Here is a 13,987-nt window from a genome sequence, read left to right on the forward strand (position 1 = left end):
AGTTTGGTGTCAAGTCTGATATCCAAATGCTGTAATTCAATGACTAGATAGATATAACTTTATTGGTCTCCAGAAGAAACATCTTCACTTTTTATAGAAACTAAACATTTTATTGTGACAACCACCCTAATACACATCAAAATGTCTAAAAAGAAAGAAAGCATCTGACTTGGATAAAGATTTGAAGATCTTTTTTCCCCTATGCTTCACCTATATATGAGGCTTTTATATTGTATTGTGCCAGCAGTGATGAAGTCCTTTCTTTGGTTGTAATAATATGAAACCAGTTAGTTGCTGAGCGATATCTTCACAATAGTCTTACATCTTCTTAAATGATGCCCATTCTGCTTCCAGAAGAAGTTGCTGGGCTGAAGAAAAATAAGAGATCTTGTCAGTCATTGTCCAACCCTCTATATCCTAACACAGGGTCACGGGGGTCTGCTGGAGCCAATCCCAGCCAACACAGGGCGAAAGGCAGGAACAAATCCCCGGGCAGGGGATTCTGACTAAATTAACATTTAAAATCAACAGCCTGAGGCTTGGGATGTAAATTGTGCATAAAAGTCAGAGATCTGCAGAACCTCAGTTAGGGTCCTGCAATAATGGAAACAAATTCTCCAAAGTTTGGTGTCAAGTCTGATATCTAAATGCTGTAATCCAATGACTAGGTAGATATAACTTTATTGGTCTCCAGAAGAAACATCTTCACTTTTTATAGAAACTAAATATTTTATTGTGACAACCACCCCAATACACATCAAAATGTCTAAAAAGAAAGAAAGCATCTGACTTGGATAAAGTTTTGAAGAGCCGTCATGGTGAGGAATTTTAAAGGCATTTGGCTATTTGTATGAAAGGAGTCCCCATTGTGTTTTCTTGACGCGCTTTTGCTGATTAGTTAGTTTGCTGATAGCACTCCGTGTTAGTGTGTCAGAGAGAGGATAGGCAGCATTGTTCATCATGGCACACAGTTTTGTTTTCATTCTCTTCTTCACTACTACAGTACCTGTAGGGGATTGAGAGTGCATCTCATAAAACATACACAATTAAAAAGCCAGAATTTTTAGTTAACTTGTTCTTTTGGTGGGTCTCTATTGAAGTGATGTTGCCAGTCACAGTATAAAAAATTGTGCTGGCCATCACAGACTTGTAGAATATGTCAAGGATGTCACTTTCCACAATAAGACTACAGTATTGCAAATAAAATGTCTGCTTTTGCCCTTTCCTCTCTGGTTCCTCTGTGTTATAACACTGGTCCAGCCATTAGTTCTAGCAGGGCATCACCTCTGTATGAACTCCCTGACTAGTGACCGGACGTAGAGGCTCTTTGGTGTGACAAATGTCGATAACCACCTCCTGAATTTTCTGATGTTAATTTGCAAACAATTCTCTTCACACCCATTCTCCACCTGACTACTTTCTTCTGCTTCATCTCCCAGGTCAGTACAGCCCTCTGTATTGAATCCTCTGGGAATTGTGACATGAGCAGGTGTTACATTTATAGTCGGAGGCATACAGAGTGAATAGAAAAGGAGACAGGACCATTCCTTGTGGTGCTCCATTGTTGCTTACCTCCACATGAGAGACACAGTTCTTGAGTCCCACAAACTGTGGTCTGTTCATTTTCCGGGCTCTTCCACCCACATATTTCTGAGATAAACCCTTTAACAAGGATGGCTGGATAGTGTTGAATGCGTTAAACAAATCAAACAATCGTCTCTGGCAAAGCCAAATTAACTGGAAGTAGTTGTTGATTAGTATGGATGGTGTGTTGAGGGGATGGGGGAACTGGTCATTGGAGAAAGCTGGTGATGGTTGAGGGAGGGAAAATCTGTTAAAAAATTGTTTAGGATGTTCACCTTGTCCAAATTCTATTCTACCACATAAACACTGGATTATTTAAGTCCAGCATTTATGCCTAGTACATTCCAAATAGCTTTCATGTTATTCATAGTAAGGTTGATTTTTATTTTAGGTCTTCATTCAGCTTCTTCTTTAGCACTCACTGAGTGCACATCAGAGCCTCTTTGTCAGATGATTTCAATGCTCTCTTCTTCTCATTCAGGAGACTTATTAGCTTCTTATGAGTTCCAGACCTCGGTATTTAGAAAGCAGCACACAGTTATTGAGGGTACATCAGTGTCACCACAGAAGTTAATCAGGTCCATAAAGCATTGACTGAGTCCGTAAATATCAATACCATGTGACTTCCACATCATTTCCCAATCTGCACTTTGGAAGCAGTCATTGGGAGACATTTCAGCCTCAAGGCTCCACTTCTATAATAACTTGGACTAGTAATGAGCAAAAGAATTCACACAAGATTGAATTCACAGCTAAATAAGTGTTCTGCTTTACAAAATGTGTGTGAAATTTATTGTATTTGATCCCAAAGACATTTGTGACATTGACACAAGATGTGTTACCTGCATCAGGTAGGTAGGTAAATAGATAGATACATTCATATGAAAAAGTTTGGGAACCCCTCTTAATTCTTTGGATTTTTGTTTCTCATTGGCTGAGCTTTCAAAGTAGCAACTTCCTTTTAATATATGACATGCCTTATGGAAACAGTAGGATTTCAGCAGTGACATTCAGTTTATTGGATAAACAGAAAATATGCAATAATCATAACAAAATTAGAGAGGCACATAAATGTGCGCACCCCAACAGAGATATGACATCAATACTTAGTTGAGCCTCCTTTTGCAAATCTAACAGCCTCTAGACGCTGTCCTCCTATAGCCTTTGATGAGTGTCTGGATTCTGGATGGAGGTATTTCTGATTATTCTTCCATATAAAATCTCTCCAGTTCAGCTCAATTTGATGGCTGCTGAGCATGGACAGCCTGCTTCAAATCATCCCATAGATTTTCGATGATATTCAAGTCAGGGGACTGTGATGGCCATTCAGGAACATTGTACTTCTCCTCTGCATGAATGCCGTTGTAGATTTCCAACTGTGTTTTGGATCATTGTCTTGTTGGAATATTCAACCCCTGTGTAACTTCAACTTTGTGACTGATGCTTGAACATTATCCTGAAGAATTTGTTGATATTGGGTAGAATTCAACTGACCCTCGACTTTAACAAGGGCCCCAGTCCCTGAACTAGCCACACAGCCCTACAGCATGATGGAACCTCCACCAAATTTGACAGTAGGTAGCAGGTGTTTCTCTTGGAATGCGGTCTTCTTCTCCCGCCAGGCAAAGCGCTTTTTGTTATGACCAAATAATTCAATTTTTGTCACATCAGTCCAAAGCACTTTGTTCCAAAATGAATCTGGCTTTTCTAAATGAGCATTGGCATACAACAAGCGACTCTGTTTGTGGCGTGAGTGCAGAAAGGGCTTCTTTCTCATCACCCTGCCATACAGATGTGCTTTGTGCAAATTGAGCTGAGTTGTAGAATGATGTACAGATACACCATCTGCAGCAAGATGTTCTTGCAAGTCTTTGGAGGTGAGCTGTGGGTTGTCTGTAACCATTCTCACAATTCTGCACATATGACGCTCCTGGATTTTTCTTGGCCTGCCAGACCTGCTGGGTTTAACAGCAACTGTGCCTGTGGCCTTCCATTTCCTGATTCCATTCCTTACAGTTGAAACTGACAGTTTAAACCTCTGAGATGGCTTTTTGTAGCCTTCCCCTCAACCATGAGACTGAACAATCTTTGTTTTCAGATCTTTTGAGAGTTGCCTTGAGGATCCCATTCTGTCACTCTTCAGAGGAAAGTCAAAGGGAAGGAAGCACAACTTGCAATTGACCACCTTAAATATCTTTATATCTCATGATTGGACACACTGGTCTATGAAGTTCAAGGCTTAATGAGCTCATCCAACCAACTTGTTGTTGCCAGTAATCAGCATTGAGCAGTGACAGGCATTCAAATCAGCAAAATGATATGGGGACCAACATTTGTGCACAGCCAGTTTTTCACATTTGAGTTAATTTCAAACAACTAAATACTGCTTCACTAAAAATCTTTGTTCGGAAAACACCGCAGTACTCAGATATTCCAAGGAAATGAAAGACATACCATTGTTATCTGTTTTGTTGAAAGGAGAGTCAATGATTATGCAGGCTGAGAGGGGTTCACAAACATTTTCATATGACTGTATGTAGATAGATAGATAGATAGATAGATAGATAGATAGATAGATAGATAGATAGATAGATAGATAGATAGATAGATAGATAGATAGATAGATAGATAGATAGATAGATAGATCTTTATTTATCCCTATTGGGAAATTTGGCTTTTCACAAAAGCTGTTTAAATAAATAAATGCATATACAGTATTGTGCAAAAATTTTAGGCAGGTGTGAAAAAATGCTGTAAACAAAGAATGCTTTCAAAAATGGAAGTGTTAATCATTTATTTTCATCAATCAACAAAATGCAGTAAATGAACAAAAGAGAAATCTAAATCAAATCAATATCTGGTGTGACCACCCTTTGCCTTCAAAACAGCATCAGTTCTTCTAGGTACACTTGCACACAGTTTTTGAAGGAACTCGGCTGGTAGGTTGTTGCAAACATCTTGGAGAACTAACCACAGATCTTCTGTGGATGTAGGCTTCCTCACATCCTTCTGTCTCTTCATGTAATCCCAGACACACTCTATGATGTTGAGATCAGGGCTCTGTGGGGGCCATACCATCACTTCCAGGACTTCTTCTTCTTCTTTACGCTGAAGATAGTTCTTAATGACTTTGGCTGTATGTTTGGGGTCGTTGTCCTGCTGCAGAATAAATTTGGGGCCAATCATACGCCTCCCTGATGGTATTGCATGATGGATAAGTATCTTCCTGTATTTCTCAGCATTGAGAACACCATTAATCCTGACCAGATCTCCAACTCCGTTTGCAGAAATGCAGCCCCAAACGCTCAAGGAACCTCCACCATGCTTTACTGTTGACTGCAGACACTCATTACTGTACCGCTCTCCAGCCCTTCGATGAACAAACTGCCTTCTGCTACAGCCAAATATTTCAAATTTTAACTCATCAGTCCAGAGCACCTGCTGCCATTTTTCTGCACCCCAGTTCCTATATTTTCATGCAGACTTGAGTCGCTTGGCCTTGTTTCCACTTCGGAGGTATGGCATTTTGGCTGCAACTCTTCCATGAAGACCATTTCTGGCCAGACTTCTCCGGACAGTAGATGGATGTACCTGGGTCCTACTGGTTTCTGCCAGTTCTAAGCTGATGGCACTGCTGGACATCTTCCGATTTTGAAGGGTAATAAGCTTAATGTGTCTTTCATCTGTTGCACTAAGTTTCCTTGGCTGACCACTGCGTCTACTATCATCAATGTTGCCCGTTTCTTTGTGCTTCTTCAAAAGAGCTTGAACAGCACATCTTGAAACCCCAGTCTGCTTTGAAATCTTTGTCTGGGAGAGACCTTTCTGATGCAGTAGAACTACCTTGTGTCTTGTTGCTGTGCTCAGTCTTGCCATGACATGAAACTGTCTTCCACAACCTCACCTTGGTAGTAGAGTTTGGCTGTTCCTCACCCAGTTTGAAGCCTCCTACAGCGGTTTCTGTTTCAGTTAATGACTGTGTTTCAACCTACGTGTGACATTGATGATCATTAGCACCTGTCTGGTAGAACTGGTTGATCAAACACCTGACTAGAATCCTACAAAATCCCTGACTTTGTGCAAGTGTATCTATAAGAATTGATGCTGGTTTGAAGGCAAAAGGTAGTAACACCAAATATTGATTTGATTCAGATTTTTCTTTTGTTCGCTCACTTTGCATTTTGTAAATTGGTAACAATAAACAATCATTTTTTATATTTCTGAAAGCATTCTTTGTTTACAGCATTTTTTCACACCTGCCTAAAACTTTTGCACAGTACTGTATATATTCTGATGCTGACGTCCGAGGTTCGATTCCCCGAGAGGGGAGCAGTAGAGTGTGTACGCCTGATGAGCCCAAATGAGGGTGAAACACTTGTCGTGTACTCTTTGCTTTATTTAACAGTAAAACTATGCAACATTCCATGATCTGCATCTTGCAACTGAAAGAGGGCTCCGTGGCAGATGTTGGCCGAATGGCAGATCAACCACAAGCATTACCTGGTAGGTAACCACCCACACAATTCAGGTCATCGAGACTCAGACTACGAACTCCATGAATATATAGATGAGTAAGTAATTAAATAAACAGACACACACTTTGGTCTGAACACACACTGGAATGACGATAAAGCAAGAATATTCAAAAGAAAGAGAAGTTGTTCTGACTTGGCTGTCAAAGTTAAAAGCGAACTTTACTGTCATCTCAAACATATACAAGTACAGTATACAGATAGATGAAATTGTGAAGCTTATGGACCACAGTGTAACAACATTAAGTACAAATAAAAATTAAAGTTAAAGCACAAAAAAGGCAAGACATTGTGCAAGGACAAGACAAAGAAGTAGCAGCAATATGACGTGTAGTAAGCAATATGAACTCTGATGCAATGTATGATATTGTGCAATCTAGATACATAAATATAGTCAATAAATATGTAATATAATAAATAAAAAATAGATATAGATAATACAGCACAGTGTGAGGTAGTACAGAAATGGGTACATGACTCAGTGTATGATAACAGTTGTTTAAGACATGTGTAAGCAATGACAGGTCAGAATGTTTCACAGCAGGAGGATGTCAAAGAATGTCAAAGTGCAGTGTGCAAAATACTTAGTCCCAGTCCTAGTGAGGTATTATGCAGGCCAAGCTATTCATAGTGGACTCTAAGCTATCGACTTCCCGACAGTGTTCAGAAGCCATTAAGAAGGCTAACAGAATGTTAGGATATATAGCGCCTTGATGTGTGCAGTACAAGTCCAAGGAGGTTATGCTCAACCTTTATAATGCACTGGTGAGGCCTCATCTTGAGTACTGTGTGTAGTTTTGGTCTCCAGGCTACAAAAAAGGACATAGCAGCGCTAGAAAAGGTTCAGAGAAGAGCGACTAGGCTGATTCCATGGCTACAGGGGTTGAATTATGAGGAAAGATTAAAAGAGCTGAGCCTTTACAGTTTAAGCAAAAGAAGATTAAGAGGTGACATGATTGAAGTGTCTAAAATTATGAAGGGAATTAGTGCAGTGGATCGAGACTGTTATTTTAAAATGAGTTCATCAAGAACACGGGGACACAGTTGGAAACTTGTTAAGGGTAAATTTCGCACAAATATTAGGAAGTTTTTCTTTACACAAAGAACGATAGAAACTTGGAATAAGCTACCAAGTAGTGTGGTAGACAGTAAGACGTTAGGGTCTTTCAAAACTCGACTTGATATTTTCTTGGAAGAAATAAGTGGATAGTACTGGCGAGCTTTGTTGGGCTGAATGGCCTGTTCTCGTCTAGAGTGTTCTAATGCTCTAATGTTCTGTTGCTGTCGCTATAAAGAAGCCCCCATTGCATTTCTTGATGCACATCTGCTGAATAATTTGTTGGCTGAAAATCCTTAGTGGAAAGTCCTCAGTGTTGTAATCTGACTGTGAGCTCACTCAAATGATAAGCATTTTATATGTAACATTTTTCATAGTGTAAGCTCCTAAAAGCACATGATGGCAATAGATTTAAATTGTGTTTTAAACCCTGATTTAAATATCTCAATTGCAAAATCTAAGATGACCACAACAATTACACGCTCTATAAAGCAGGGGTGCCCAACGCCTATCCTGGAGGAATGTCATGGCTGTAGGTTTTCATTCTAACACATCGTAATTAGTGACCAGTTTTTTTGTTTCTAATTAACTTCTTTTGCCTTAATTGTAAATGACTTCCTATTTAAGACTCAGACCCTTCAATTGTTTCTTTTCTCCTTAATTAGCAGTCAAACAGTAATTAGATTAAAAAAGCAATGAGTAAACACATGAGCAACTAACTTGTGTCCATCACACAATGTGTTAGAGATGAATTCCCAGAACTTGTGATCATAGAACATCCATCCATCCATCCATTTTCCAACCCGCTGAATCCGAACACAGGGTCACGGGGGTCTGCTGGAGCCAATCCCAGCCAACACAGGGCACAAGGCAGGAACCAATCCTGGGCAGGGTGCCAACCCACCGCAGGACACACACAAACACACCCACACACCAAGCACACACTAGGGCCAATTTAGAATCGTCAATCCACCTAACCAGCATGTCTTTGGACTGTGGGAGGAAACCGGAGCGCCCGGAGGAAACCCATGCAGACACGGGGAGAACATGCAAACTCCACACAGGGAGGACCCGGGAAGCGAACCCAGGTCCCCCAACTGCAAGGCAGCAGCGCTACCCACTGCACCACCGTGCCGCCCATCATAGAACATGTCTGGGAAATTTTATCCATCCATCCATCCATTATCAAACCCGCTATATCCTAACTACAGGGTCATGGAGGTCTGCAGGAACCAATCTCAGCCAACACAGGGTGCAAGGCAGGAAACAAACTCCGGGCAGGGCGCCAGCCCACCGCAGGGCACACACCCACATACCAAGCACACACTGAGGGCTTGCTGTTGGCCAACTGGACATCACAATGAGAAATATAGAACTTTACAGAAAGTCTAAAAAAAATGAGGAGGTTTTGCTTTTTTTTTTTTCTTCTTTTCCATTTTTAAAAGATGAACTGTTAAAAAATATAAGTAGATAAAAAAATTATAAAAAAATAAATAAAAAGATATATACTAAAACAGATCATAGATCTCAGATCTCAGGTTTTCTTTTGACCTATTTCAGATTACAGAAGAAACTCTTTAAAAAGGATTTTAAGCTCCCTATGCTAAGATGTGCAGCTCGTTCTGCGAATGACTGTGACTGGGAAATGAGAATTTAATTTTTTTGCCGTCTGCTGGCAGATTAGGAAAGAATAAGGTGATTAATGAATCAGTGTAAACCATTATGGACTTTCCATAATGTCCCCTTGGGATTAATAAAGCATCTATCTATCTATCTATCTATCTATCTATCTATCTATCTATCTATCTATCTATCTATCTATCTATCTATCTATCTATCTATCTATCTATCTATCTATCTATCTATCTATCTATCTATCTATCTATCTATCTATCTATCCACAGCTCCTGCCACAGTTGGGACTGCTTGCGTAGTTACAGTTCATTAATGTTTGTAAATTGAAATATTAACGGTATAAACCACAAACATGAGAAGTTCCTCATGGTCAGATACAGTATTTTCAGTTTCAGTTGAAAGTATAGATTGGTCAAATGTTTCAGTATAATTTTAATAAAAATACCTCGGAGTAACTCAGATTCGCAAAGCAATCACATTTGTAGCTACTAAGATAATATCAGACCAAGAAGAGCAATATAAGTGTGAAAACTATACTGTATACGCACTGAATTAAATTGATAAACATTTCATAGTTAACATTTTTCAGTGTGAATGAAAACCTTCTGATGTTTGTGCCAAACCAAACAAGTTTCCATCAGTGGCCCTGTAGCCAAGATTTCACTTTAAGTTCTCATTTTACCACATATGTAAGTGAAACAGTATATGAAAACGCGAAGTGAAAATATCCGTGCAACGCGGATTCGTCCAAATACGACTTTACGATCACATTTTACGACAGAAGATGGATTAGCACGCTGTGATAACAAGCTACATTTTCAATATGGTTTACTGTGAGAAAATACAGTTAACTCCTATGAAATCGATGCTATTTGAACATCTCTTAATTTTATTTTAACACATTTGTTGTTTAAAGTATTTCACTAAATTTAAAGCGTTTACAATTCGCGATTTACCTCGCTGACTTAAAAAAGAAAAATATTGTTTTTTCCCCTTCTATTTTACGAGTATTTAGACCTGATTTCATTGAATTATTATTTCTTATTTAACATTTACAATGTACATCTGTATAGCTTTGAGGTTTATCCTTTTAGATTTGTAACGTAATGTTTAGGAGCCCTGTTAACCCTTTCATTTAAAGAGGAGACACCGCCGTCTCAAGATAAAACATTCAAAACAATGTCATTTCATCAGATGCTGCAAACAATTTTATCGACTTTAAATTCTAATAAGTAGATGTCTACAGGGAACAAAGAACAGTTAATCAATCACTAAACCGTTACGTCGACATACACAGCAGACCATTTCATCATTTAAGGACGAAGCTTTAACTGCCCTGATTATGTCGGCTACACTGGAATTCATTCTCAGATAAATACGATACTGGAGTTTACTTATAAGTGTCGGGATGTAGACAATCACGTGCTTATGATGAAATAAAAAGTGTTTTACACCGTTTTACACATGTTTCCTTAAATAATAAAAAATTAAAAAAAAAAAAAAAAAAAAGCAATTATGATTCCAGCGCAATACACCACGATTAGTTTAACGTTACTCTTGATGTAATTAACATTCAGACAGACTTTCAACAAAACTGTTTATTCTAAAACAACGCAATTATTTCAGTCTTCTGATTAACATTATTGTTTAATTGAATACACGTTACTATTTGATAAAAACGACTCCTTTACATTAATTACACTCAATATAATTCAAAATGTAATTTCAAAATGAAAGATAAAAAATTAAAATGGTCCCTTTGTGATGGTCTGTGGAAGTTCTGTCCATTCGAAAACAAATAAACATCAACATCCATAACCATGAAAAGCACAAGGAGCTTTTTTTATTTATAAAAATAAATAAATACGAACAACCTTTTAATTTCTTTCTGAATGCACACTCACAGAAACATACGCGACATTTTACCAATGAGCTTTCCTTTATTCAAAATGCCCTAAGTCTAGGATATTCTGCCAAGAAAAAAAAACTACAAAAACTAGTAACAGTTTTAAACAAAGCCTCACCCATCCCGACGTGTATTTCCTTACTGAACAAGTACTCAGGAAATACCACAGAGTGCTTACACTCTTTAAAAATAAAGGTGCCAGGGTGGTTCTTCAGAAAGATGACTATAAGAACCATGCGGATAAAGCTTTCAGAAACAACCTCAGTTTATTTAGACCTGTAACAGGCTTCATAAATTTGTATGAATAAATAATAACGCATTTGTGAAATACCAGTAGGTTCCTGGTTTTCAGGGCTGGATTAACGATCAAGCAAAATCAGCACGTGCTTATTGCATCAAGGGAAGGGGGGCAAAATAAAACTTTTCCATTTCCGGATATACCATGGACCATATGATGCAAAACTGTAAGAGGCGTCCACATTAAATGAAGAAAATGTACATAATAATAATAATAATAATAATAATAATAATAATAATAATAATAATAACAATAATAATAATAATAATAATAATGGGCGGCACGGTGGCGCAGTATAGCGCTGATGCCTCGCAGTTAGGAGACCCGGGTTTGTTTCCTGGGTCCTCCCTGCGTGGAGTTTGTATATTCTCCCCGTGTCTGTAGGGATTCCTCCGGGTGCTCCCTAGTGTGTACTTGGTGTGTGTGTGTGTGTGTGTGCGTGTGTGTGTGTGTGTGTGCGTGTGCGTGCCCTGCGGTGGGCTGGCGCCCTGCCCGGGGTTTGTTTCCTGCTTTGCGCCCTGTGTTAGCTGGGATTGGCTCCTGCAGACCCCGTGACCTTGTAGTTAGGATATAGCGGGTTGGATAATGGATGGATATATGGATAAAATTTCCCACTAATTTCTCACTAATTACGATGTGTTAGAATGAAAACCTACAGCCATGACATTCCTCCAGGATAGGTGTTGGGCACCCCTGCTTTATAGAGCGTGTAATTGTTGTGGCCATCTTAGATTTTGCAATTGAGATATTTAAATCAGGGTTTAAAGCACAATTTAAATCTATTGCCATCATGTGCTTCTAGTAATAATAATAATAATAATAATAATAATAATAATAATAATAATAACAGAAGAAAGCTGGATGACTTATCTCTATTAAGTATTGAATCAGGTGTGCTACATAAGATTAGTCTTGAGGATCTGATCAAAGACTTTGCAATTAGAAAAAGTAAGAGAACCCTTTTCAAATATAAAGTGGAAGTATAAACATATTTTCCAGCTTACTTTATGTTTTATTTCATTTATAAAAATAAAGTTGTATTTTACGGTTTATTATTGGTTATATTTTAAATTTGATATATATGGAGACACCAAAAGCTTTGAAGTGTTTAGGGCCACTTAAGGTCTTAATCCGGCCCTGCTGGTTTTAAGTGGACTCTTGCTGTCTGCAGTCATACAGACTAAAGTTAAGTTTCCTTGATCTACTATAGGTATAGCCCAAAATTTCTGTTTTGACCTCATATTAGGAACGCTTTCAAAACCGAAAGAACTAACTTAATTTGACTTCCGAGAATGAGACGGTTCTGTATACGGCTCTGCATGGAACCACATAAGCCAGTAACGTGATATTTTAAAGCTATTATTGTTCGGAGAAAAAGTTTCCTCCCTGGCATGTATGAAAAGGTATCGTGTATACAACACTGAAAAAAACATTTGGGTCAATTTTTAAAAGATTTACACATTTCAATTAAAACTCAACTGAATAATAATAATAATAAAAAAGAAGAAGATCTTAAAATACGTTTCTGTTGTGCCTGATTTAAACAATTGGAATAAATTACAACCTATAGTTTAAAAATTAGTCACATAAAGATTAACACTTTAGAAAGACAGGTTGTACTTAATGTGCTTTCATATCTTTAAAGGGTTCACGTATATTCATTTTATTACCACGTTTGCATTTAAAGAACTGTTTGAGTTCATTCTGTAAGATTTATATGTTTCTATCGTATGGTAAATATCCATTGAAGTGCATTGTATAATCTTAATTTTTTTTTCCTTTAAATGTATAAAATTTCAATTCTTTATAAGTAAGTTATTTAAAAGATGACTTTAAATCTTTAGACACTTACCAAAAGATATCGTTAAATAAACGTCAATTATGCCATACTTCTCCATTTGATCAATAAAATTCAAATGCCTGTTTATTCTGCATCAATGCAAACAGTTAAAATTATGAAAGGCCATACCATTCTCCATTTATTGCACTTTGTGTGTAATTTTAAAATTGTTGTGTAATACAGAAAGCAAAGAAAAGTTCGCATAAGTGTGAAAAAAAAACTTGCCTGTTCGTTAGAAAAGTCATAAGTCATCTTCCACAACCACACAATTCCCACGGAATAACGAAAAACAATCACTTCATGAAAGTCTTTAACTTTGTTTCCAAATATATAAATGTTTTGTAGAGACTTGGACCACATTGCAACAAAAGGGTCGATCTTAACGAAAATAACAAAAATAATCAATTACATAAAACTTCTCTCTTTTAAGTTAAATGAACTTAATTCAACGGTATGAAAACTGGCAAATCATCGGTTATTAAAAAGCTTTAATTTTGAGTACGATTAACTTAAAACAGGTGAGTAAAGACAACAAGCGATGGCTGATTACGCTTATCGGTCCCAAAAGACACATTCAGATGAAGGTTCCAGAAAGAACCTTTACATGGTTAAATCTGTAAAAGGCGCCTTACAGTATAAAACTAGGAATAGATGATAACAGATTTCTGAAATACAGATGGGTCCTGATTTTTAAAAGGACTAATACTGCCTATAAATCTATTCTTTTTAATCTGTAGTTTCCTGTTATAGGCACACATTTTCATGTTAATTGCACATATTTGAAAAATTTTCAAAGCACAAAGAATCAAATGCATATGTAAAGAACCATCCCTGGAATGAAAGCAATGGCTCTATGAGGAACCACACAGCCCATTAATTTAAGAGTATAAGAGAATTATGCCAATTATAATAAACCAGTAACGGCGCACTGCACGTTATTCACTTGACTTGAGCATTCCTAGTATTCATCCTCTTTCTCTGTACGTTTAGCATTTGTTTGCTCAGAGTTTGATGTGCTTGCTGCTTCCTGAGCAGCTCTTCTTTACTCCACCCTAGCAGCCCGCTGCTTCTTTCATCGGCATCTTTTCGCATTAAAACTGATTAAGTTAGTTTTTGTGTTGCAATTACTTAGTAC

The 13,987-nt window shown here is 37.8% G+C and overlaps 1 protein-coding gene across 1 annotated transcript in view; it reads left to right on the forward strand.

Annotated features, from left to right (window-relative positions):
• LOC114653822 (aerolysin-like protein) overlaps positions 1–13,987 on the forward strand; it is a 989,661-nt gene that overhangs the window by 55,342 nt on the left and 920,332 nt on the right. The gene's annotated exons all lie outside the window — the stretch shown is intronic.

This window comes from Erpetoichthys calabaricus, chromosome 6, assembly GCF_900747795.2.
Source record: "Erpetoichthys calabaricus chromosome 6, fErpCal1.3, whole genome shotgun sequence".
In the NCBI taxonomy this organism is placed as follows: domain Eukaryota; kingdom Metazoa; phylum Chordata; class Cladistia; order Polypteriformes; family Polypteridae; genus Erpetoichthys; species Erpetoichthys calabaricus.